An 8,242-nucleotide genomic window follows, 5' to 3' on the forward strand; every position below is an offset into this window, starting at 1 on the left:
TTTTACATTTACAGTATTCCAGGCTTTCCCAGTATCCTTTTATATCATGTGTATCATTATATGTCATGTATCAGTAATAACTAATGATACCTGTATTTTTGCCCTAACTTTGAAAGAGCTTTTTTTTATTAGAAAAACTAGTTGCGTGGGAAAATATGTGCTTTTATAATAATAACCAACATTTGGGATTAGGTCACGCCTGACTGTTATTGAATGCCACAACTGGGGCAACCTTACTGGGATCGTGCCATTGAAATGGTCGTGGCAGGGCAGGCAACCAGGCATGTTGCCTGCCCTGCAACATGTAGAGTCGCTTGAGTGACAGAGCTTCTCCTCCACAGATTCAGCAGCAACTCCAGGCAGCAGTGATTGAAGAGTGGGAGCCACCCCACTGGATGACATCCGGAAGTTAAGCCTGTCCATGGGGCATATTAGTGCAATGATCAATGCAGATGAGGGGCACACTAATTAATGATTGTGTGTGTGTGTGTGTGTGTGTGTGTGTGTTTTACTGTAACCTGCAACATACAGTGCATATGTTAATTGGGATTTTTTTTTTTTTTTTTGGCTCTTTTTCCTTATAAAAAGATAATGATAGTCTCTCCTTGTCTTCTGCCAGAATGCCTGTATTTACTGCCTGTCTGTCATGTGTTGTGCTGCTCAGGAAGACTTTTTGACTCAGCTGTGCTGCCTTAAGATTCCTACATTTGAGCCCTGGATCTGACACACAAACACACATGCAGATGTAAAAGGAAGCTACAAGCCAATATTTTCATGTAAATTAACTTATTTGTTTGTAGAATTTATATGACAATTTTTACACATTTTTGCATATCCTTTTAAATTCGGACATATGCTACGGGGAAAATGGATACTAGATCAGCTAAAAAAGACAATTATGATAAGCTTAATATGCTTTCTGCTCTACAGCCAGCTTGAAGATGCCATCTGAACTCCACCAGAGGGAGACAGAGCAATGCTGAAAATGTCCCAGATGGTCCGGTAGGCATCAACAAGTCTTCTGAAGAAACTGACTGGATAATTTCTCATAACTCGAATGGAAATATGAGCAGCATAGTGGAGAGAATTCACACTTATAGTGAAATTGTTTCAGAAATATTGACCTTTTCACTTCAGGCAGATTTCTTTCTAAGGAGAAAACCTTTTTTGTCTTTTTTGACAGAGAAAGACAAATTTATAGGTTTTGACCACATTTAACAGCCTCAGTGAAGGGAACACATTTCATGAGTCATCGGGTGATGATCATGATTTGCAGAAAGGTTAAAAAAAAACAAAACAAAAAAGTTAACTATGACTTATATAACACAGACAGCAAAGAAAGCACAATTAACTGTGATGATTGTATGACTTTTTTCATTAAACTGACTGTAAACTTTGCATTTACATGTTTTCACTAATACTGCCAGAACATCCACATTTTCAGCAGCTGAATGCTGGAAAGACTGAAATTAACAGAACAGTGACTTTACTTTTTTCTATGTTGTTGGAGTCTAAAAGTGAAGCTCCAAATTTGGTTTTCCAGGTGATGTTTTTAACATTTAGGAAGTCCACACAGGATGGGTGAGGCTCTGCCAGGCCTGCGGGCTGTTCCACAAGTTACAAACCCTCGTATGGAGCAGAGCCATGCATTATTCAGCCCACATTTACATAAGACACAATAGTGAGAACGGTGCCAAAAAAAGTGTATGGCTGAACTGTGTGTTTGTGTGTGTTTATCTGGCGTATCAAGAGTGTTTCTGAACATTCCCGTGAATCTCTTTGCCACCTGAGGTTTTTGCTGTTCTGCCAACAATTGTTGACGCAATCTAGACGAGGGCACAGACCCCAAGGCTCATCCTCGAATCCATGAAAGCTTTGGTTACCCATTACAAGAAGAGAGAGCAAAGAAGGGAGCGGGCAGATAAAGGCTGATAGTTTCTGTGCACATTTATCTTTCTGTCTGAAAGCTCTGTTTACTGAGGACTTAAAGCCAAACCAGGTTCTCTGGCATTTTTGAAAAAACACAGGTTAGAGTGGCCATGACTTACTTCAGAATTCCTTCACGGTGACAAATGATGTAATATGATGCTCAAACAATCACAAAGTAATACTGTTATGTTCCTGTGATGGCATGCCTTTGTGTTGAGTCAGAAAGAAATCAGATAAGCGCTCAAGTGTTGATATTAGCGTTGCTATTTTGAACACATTAACCGAGTTTAGCAGTTTCACCAGAGTGAATGAGCAAGTTGAAGATTTAAAACAAAACTACAAAATAGTCCCAGAAGCACCAGAATAAGTGTCAGAGAAAGCTGGACAGGAAACAGATTCTCCACAAAACAATGCTCACTGTGAGACAAGGTGATCACTGGGCAAGCTATCTTTCAGGAGGGCCCTAGCAGCTTCAATATACCCTAAATATGTTTCCTCCTCCAGTCAAGGGTACTTTGCATCTGTTGTTACAACAATTTGAACTCTTGCGCTACCTTCAGGCAATTAGATACGGATAATTTTTAACCTCCATGGTGGAGGTTATGTTTTTCTGTTAGCATTTGCTGGCGTGCCTTCTGTCATTGTGTCTGTAAACACAACAGCACAAAAGGTTTTGAATGAATTTTGGTCCAACTTTGCAGGGGTTCAGAATGGGGTCATGTTAACAATCCATTCAAATTTGCCTCAGATCCACCAAGGTCTTCGAGGTCAACTTAATGATTTAGTAGTTGAAAATGAACAAAAAGCCTTAAAACTGAGCTGAGAAACTAGTATTCTTACAATTGTTAACATATAGAAAGTATCACATAAAGATTTAAAATATCATGTCACATTTGACTTCTGACCTCTCCTTCAAGGTCAATAGATAAGTCAAAGTGATAATAATGCTATATAGAGCTATTCAAAACTATGTTTCTTACTGCCATTGTTTGTATTGACTGCATATAGAGAATTACATACAGGTGTTCTAAATATCATTTTATTATGACTTTGTTATGTTCATTACAGTAAGAATGGTTAAAACTGTTTAAATACATTCAAACAGTTACAATACAAATATTTAAATACATGTACAATGTTCCTGACTATTTTTTATTTTGGAAAACATAAACCTTTGATCAAAAACGTTTTCCACTTAGCTTTCATGTAAACTTTTAAACAAAGTTTACCAAACAGTGAAATGAATGCTACACGTGTGTTATGTCCACATAAATCCACATGAAAAATAATTATAGTCAAAATTATGTCAGGTATATAAAAATGGGTTTCAACAGGGAAAACAACAACTGCTTGCACTTTTTTTTACTGCACTAACATTTCTTAAATTATTTTTAAAAAGCTCAAAGAAAACAAAATGAATACAGAGAAAACACTGTGATATTTCCTTAAAGGTAAGTGAGCTGCCATGTCGGAGGTTTGTGCTCTCGGAGTGCTTCTTGATCATTTGTTATTCTAACTTTCCAAATGATCAAGAAGACATTCTTGACCCTCAAAAAATGTCCTGTTTTCCCCAAAAAATCTTGGGTTAAACTTAAAGTGACGACTCAGACCTCACAGATGAAACCTGAAATAAAGCCTCAAATACCAAAAGGTACAAAACTGTCAAATTCAATTAATTTTTGCATCTGTTTGGTTGTTCTTTCAACCTGGAGACTGGATCTGTTATTATTTATTTTGCATTATTAAAAGCACTGAAGTTGACATTAAACTAAGGCTTTTCAGGCAATTACCAAGATACATTCTTCTGGGGAAACAGCTACACTTCTACACTGAAAAATCATTTACTGGCCTCAGTGAATTGCAACTACTCATGTTTAGATTTCTGTTGTTCAGCCTTGTGATAAAAACAGCCAGCAGCCGTCTGTAGGTGGCACAGCTGTCAAAATCCTGCAGCTGTTGCCTTCCTTACCTGCAGATGGCACACATCAAGAGTCTTACATCTCTAATGTAAAACTGCTGCTGCAGTTTCTCTTCTGGATTGGAACAGCGAGTCCTTCATTGAAAGTCAGCAGAGTGGCGTTTACTTAGTGTGGTTCTTTGTTGTGTGTGTTTCGCTACTTTCACATCGATCTGTTTCTTGAGGCAGGTTTTATTGCTTGAGAATTTTGAAAACTATTCTTTACCCCACTGGCCTGCTATTTTCAGAGACAACTTTTTGATATGACAGATGCATCAAGAAAATAATTTCTAAAAAAGAGACTGTTTCTTTAAGTGAGGTGGATGATTTTAGAGGTTCAAAAATTAAATATGAGTCATTTTATTCAAGCATACTTCCCATTTAAAATCTCCACAGATGGTCACTCATTTCAGTCTTTGAATTTCATGTGTATAAAAATATACTTTTCTATGTGAGGTATCGTCACAATTGTCAAAATTTGGTCCACAACCGTTACGCTTCTTTGACACACATCTGCATTTTTGTTGCCTCGCTGGCAGCTCTGTGTACACACAGATCCACAGTGTTCCCATCCTGCATCCAGATCCGGGTGTCTTGTTTCTCTGTGTTTGCTTTCTTTGTTTTCTCTTGTGTCTTTCAGTGCTTCACACACTACTGGCGATAATGGATGTCCTGGTGACTGCTGTTTTTGTGCAGTATAAATAAAAGAAGGGGAGCAACAGGCACAGGCTGATAAACACCTCAGCTGGCTGCTGTCTGCTTTGTAAAAAAACCCCAAAAAAACAACAACCCCACACTATTCTCTAGTCAAACTGCATAAGATGAGACCACTTTTTTCACATAGTAGATATTTTCCTCCAGATGATAGCATAGAGTTTGAATGGGCCAAAAACCAGTACGAATTAAACTGCATTCTCTAGAATGCGTTGGAGTGGAGAAGCAACAAATTACAGTGAGTGAACACAAGATGACAAGGACAAGCACAGTAAAATAAAAATGTCAGCACGATGACAAAATGCTGCAATAAAATGCATGAAAGAAAAGTCAAAATAATTGAGTCTCCCTAATCCAGGAAATGGAGTCATCAGGGAAGTGAGTGTGGCAGTCGGTGAGCAGATGTATCTTTTTATGTGTGTGTCACTGTGTATTAGACATTGCATGCACTCATGTTAAAGAAGGATGCAGGAAGAGAAAGAAAGAGGAGGATTATGCAGGATCCAGGGCCTCCTTCTAGGTGGTTTATCAGTAAGGATATGCACAGATTCAACAGCAGTGTGCAAAATCATTGTACCGTGTAATCTGCATATTGACAGATGTTAAGCTGCAGTAATACACATTTTATATTTATAACTGAAAAACAAAATATTTCAAAGACCCAACAAAGAACTGGCATCTGATTCTATTTAGTGATGACAGTTAAGCACTGACTGGGTTTCCATGAAAAACATTGCACTGGGATAATTATGTTGCTTTGTGTCTGCAATATGTGTAAAACAGAGTAATCACTTACTAACAGGTTCAGCAACAACTGTCAAGTGATGATAGGCGACTGTTGTTTTTGCAGCTTGATGTACTACGCCACCCAAGAGGGAAAAAAAAGTTCATTATAACAACAACAGTTGCCTCAAGGCGCTTTATATTGTTAGGTAAAGATGCTACAATAATAAAGAACCCCCCCCCCCCAGCAAGCACTTGGTGACAGTGGGAAGGAAAAACTCCCTTTTAACACAAACAAACATCCAGCACAACAAGGCTTAAGGACGGGTCATCCATCTGTCATGACTGGTTGGGGGCCGGTACCATGTTGCTGCAGTCATGCTAAATGGAGTTACCATGCTTATCATGCTTGTTTGATTGCATGTAAGTAGCTTTGCATGATTGAAAAATTCAAAACGAATGATTATTTATATGCTTCTGTGTGCTCACCCAGAAACTCCACCCATGTGTACAATGAAGAATATCCACTCTTAATGACATCATAAGACCTTAAGGAGAGAAAAAACTGTATGAAACCAGGGTTTAGGGCATTTTGAGTACATATTCGAGTACATATGCAGACCTCAAAAGCCATTTAAGGTCTACTTTTAAGCGTTTTGGGGCCATGTATATTGCTTCTAATGCATTTTTGTAAATTCAATCATTCATTTTAATAAGTGAAAGCTGACAGCTAGTAACACACAAACATTATTCGTATATTTTTAAAAAAAGAAAGCCTTAAAGACAAAAAACTCTCAAATATTGAATTTTAGTGGGGCTGTGCCTTTTTTTAATGTTCTGGTATGCAAATCTGCAGTATGTGTATACTGTAAGTTCAGGGTTAGGTGGGCCAGCACCTCAACACATACATATAGTGCTGCAGAGCTGTTAGCGTCAATTTCCTGACGTGTGAGCCTGTGATATCATGACTTGGCTGGAAAAGTCTCTCATTGTTTTTTTCATATGCGAGCACTTTATCTTTCCACACAAATACACTCCAAATGGTAGAAAAATCCCCTGGGATTTCAGTGGCCGAGGCTGTGCGTGCCGACCTCTACCTGCCCTTCAGCTCACTCTGCCTTGTCAGGAGTTTCTGTTGTTGATTTGGCGGTGCCTCCACAAAGCAAGTGCTGGCAACTGAAACCAGACAGGGGAGAGGGTACCAAACACATGTACTCGAAAATCCCCAGATGTGAAAAATGTGCAAAATTAAACCAGCAGATTATTTGGCCATGCTTCCCTGCTGGAAACAAGTGTTGAAATTGGAAAATTGTTATAACTCGACAACAAAATCAAAATCAAAATGGAGTTTAACATGCTCTAGTGTTTGGAAATCAATGGAAAACATTTGTGTTTTTAGAATAGGCTCCAGGGAGTGGTAAATGAAGACCACTGTGACAAATATCAACAAAGGCTTTGTGTTCTTCACACTGCATTGTACCCTTTAGGAAATGACTGTTTTTGGTGAGAAGATTTCTCCTGACTGTGAACTTAACAACAGCTCACACGGAACGCTTTGTTTTGTTTTCTCCCAAATGTGGACTTCAAAATAACAGGTCTTCATGGAAAGTGTGTCAGAATGTTGTCATAAGCATGCCATCACATGTCTCATGGATGTGGAGTCACTTCGGAAAATGAAATTCCAGTGAGCTCAGAGTTCCTGATGAGTGACTCAGAACAACAGCGTCTGACAGCTGATGGAGCCTCGTATTTATCTTAATGAGCCACCGAGGAAAACCAACGATAACATGTTTGCTGCAAGTAAACATTACAGTCTCAAACTACAAGTCTAGACAGTCATCTTATTATGGGTGTAAGTGCATGAAACATATTTTGAATCTTTATATAGTACTTTCTCTATGTACAGTACACACCACACTTGAAAGAATCATAGTTTGTAAGTTATTCTAAATTTTATTTGCCAATTTTCAACCAATAAATCATTAAGTTAACCTTGAAATGCTCAGTGGATATAAGGCAAATTTACAAAAATTTAACATGACCCCACTCTACACCCCTACAAAGTTTGTTTAGAATCAATGTAAAACCTTTTCAAGCTTACAGACAGAAAGAGAAGAGAAGATAATAATAAATAAAAACTAAACCCATTTTGGGGGAGTTTAATTGGACATTTCTTTGGTAAATGGATGGTTCTTGGCAGCATTTTATACTTTATACAAGCGCTTTATTCAGCATGTCTCATTCACTCTTTCATACAAGCTCTTGTTTTCTCTCTTCCCCCCCCTGGGAAAAAAAATCTAACATCTATCATGCAGGTGGCACAGTGATTAGTACTGTCACCTTGAAGAAAGAAGGTTCCAAGTTTGAATCCACTGGTTATTTTTGCGTGGAGTTTGTACTCCGATTATTCGGGCTTCCTCCTGCAGTCCATAGAGATACATGTTAGGTTAACGGGTGTTTTGAAGTTGGTGGTAGGTGTGAATGTGAGCATAAATGATTGCGTAGGTCTCAGTGTTAGACTGGCAACCTTTACAGGATGTACTCTCTTGTCCTCTGAGAGCTGGAATAGAATGCAGCAACCCTGTGACCCCTGAACTGGAAGAAAAATGGATGGATGTATCTATCATGTTGTGTGTTCAGTCATTACATAGCTTCCCACTTACATTGTCAACTTCACATGCAAAAAAATTTAAGACATCTATTTTTAAGAAACTATTTTCTAAATTGTAGAACAATAACAAAGCACTAAAAACAATGAAACTGTATGGTAAGCTCAAAGAAACGTAAGCAAAGTTAAATATGTAAATGTAGATATAATAAGTCCCCCTCCCATGTTTCATGATAATACTAAACTTTATTTTTAAACCAAAATTACAACGGCGTTTCACCTTATGAAACTAATTTGCAAAAATAGCAGCA

Source organism: Mchenga conophoros, linkage group LG7 (assembly GCF_057382185.1).
Source record: "Mchenga conophoros isolate Kocher_MC1m ecotype Shallow Benthic linkage group LG7, M_conophoros_male_GT1.1, whole genome shotgun sequence".
Lineage (NCBI taxonomy): Eukaryota > Metazoa > Chordata > Actinopteri > Cichliformes > Cichlidae > Mchenga > Mchenga conophoros.